Source organism: Manacus vitellinus, unplaced genomic scaffold, assembly GCF_001715985.3.
Source record: "Manacus vitellinus isolate BGI_N305 unplaced genomic scaffold, ASM171598v3 scaffold_27_pilon, whole genome shotgun sequence".
NCBI classification, from domain to species: domain Eukaryota; kingdom Metazoa; phylum Chordata; class Aves; order Passeriformes; family Pipridae; genus Manacus; species Manacus vitellinus.
The window spans coordinates 9,144,165-9,145,933 of NW_021940039.1; the positions used below are offsets into that span (position 1 = coordinate 9,144,165).

The 1,769-nt window shown below is 50.4% G+C and overlaps 1 protein-coding gene across 1 annotated transcript in view; it reads right to left on the reverse strand.

The window, feature by feature from the left end:
* The window catches only part of CACNA1B (calcium voltage-gated channel subunit alpha1 B), a 158,999-nt gene that overhangs the window by 18,095 nt on the left and 139,135 nt on the right, over window positions 1-1,769 (reverse strand). The window lies entirely within an intron of this gene.

The following is a 1,769-nucleotide window of genomic DNA, read 5'->3' on the forward strand; positions in this document are numbered from 1 at the left end:
AAACCTAAAACAAGCCTGGCTTAGCTTGGGCTTGAGTGCTGGGAGCTGGAGGGTCCTGTCAGTGCTCCAGCAAGGGCAGGCTCTGCTTTAGGTCTAACAGCACATGCTTAGGGTGTTCATTTTTCCATGGGAATGATGCTTGTATCCGCTGGCTCAGCTCCTGGTAAGCTGATCTGATCACAAACCTGCAGCATGTGGCTTATCCATTATGCTTCTCCTCTAGAAAATCTCCCCCTAAGGAACAGCACTTACTCACCCTTGAAAACCTTTCCCAGAATTTAAATGGGATGATTCCCACCTACTAACACAGAAAAAAATAGAGTGGAAGCAGCACTAGCATCCTTTTTGTGCTCAGTGGTGGCACAGAAGGGGATACGGGCTGGGAATGCTGGAGCTGCCTCAGGGCAGGATCCACACCTGGATCCAGAGGGAGAGGGAGGTTTTAGGAAATGAGGCCTGTGGAAAAGTTTAGAATTTTATAACTTGCTGAAAAAAAGGCAAAAGATTTTATAACTTGGTCTAATCTGGAAGGGTCTTGCTGAAAAAAGTGTAAGATTTTACAACTCGGTCTAATCTGGAAGGACCTTGTGGGGATGCTGCCAAAGTTCAGCTTCCAAAAATACCAATCTGTGCTGAAGACAAGGATCCTGGGGATCCTGGGAATGGCTGGGGATCCTGGGGATGGCTGGGCAGTTTGGGCTGGAAGTTTTCACATAATTCAGCGTGGGACAGATGTGTAACAGAGAGACTGTTCAAGCCAAACAGCTCGAGTTTGGCAGAGTTAAACAGCACAGCAGAAGGCAGCTGGACATGGCACCCTGGAGTGGTGCCAGCTCTGGGTGTGAACCAGTCCCACCAGTGTCCCAGTTCCCCAGTGTCCCCATTCCCCAGTGTCCCCATGTCCCCATCCCTTATGGCTTTACCATAAGTGTCATAAGTTTCTTCCCAAGGTGTCTCCCATCACCTTGGGAAGCAAATGCAAATGTCCCCCTCGTGCCACTCCTGAAGGCAGTGTCACCTCAGGGGCAGGGCCTTCTCCTCCAGAGGAAATTGGAGCCACTTCCAGGTTGGGTTCCCAAAGCACCCAAGCCAGAGGCACCCCCTGCCCCAGATCAGTGCAAGGGGGGAACACCCAAACAACCCCAAATTATCAAGTGTTTTCGTGCCTTTGTCTGAGGGAAAGCAGCAACGATCCCTGGACAAAAGGACTGGAGGATTTTAGGGTGGAAAAGGGCTCTTTTTCATCCAGCAGGTAAATGGATTCTCAGGAAATTCAGATTTCAGATAAAGGGGTTCTTCAAATGGAGCCAAAGCACAGCAAGCCCAGGTGGGCTCTTCCCCCCACCCTCTGGTGCCCAAATCCTTGGAGAGGAGCCCACAGAGGACCCTGGGGATAAAAGCTGCACTGTCAAAATACCCTCGTGGGGTCTCTCTGGGGTTCTCACAACTCCTGAGAGCCCCAAAAGTTCAGTCCCTCCTGCTCTGTCCTCCCAGGGCAGGCTCACAGATGCTCTGGGTGATGGGGGCAGAGGCAGCGACCCCTGCATTTGTGCCTCTTTAAATGCACAATTTAGGGTCTTGTCAGGGGGAAAAAATTAATAATCCCATATAACTGCCTGCCTGAGGACTCCACGACCCTCCAGAGGGGAAGGTCACATGGAGGTGACATGAGGAATCCATTTCTGGTATTTCTGGAGTTTTAAGAACCATGACTTGAAGCTGGTTAAGGTTATCATCGTTTTGTGAAGCTTTAAACAGGCACAGACACA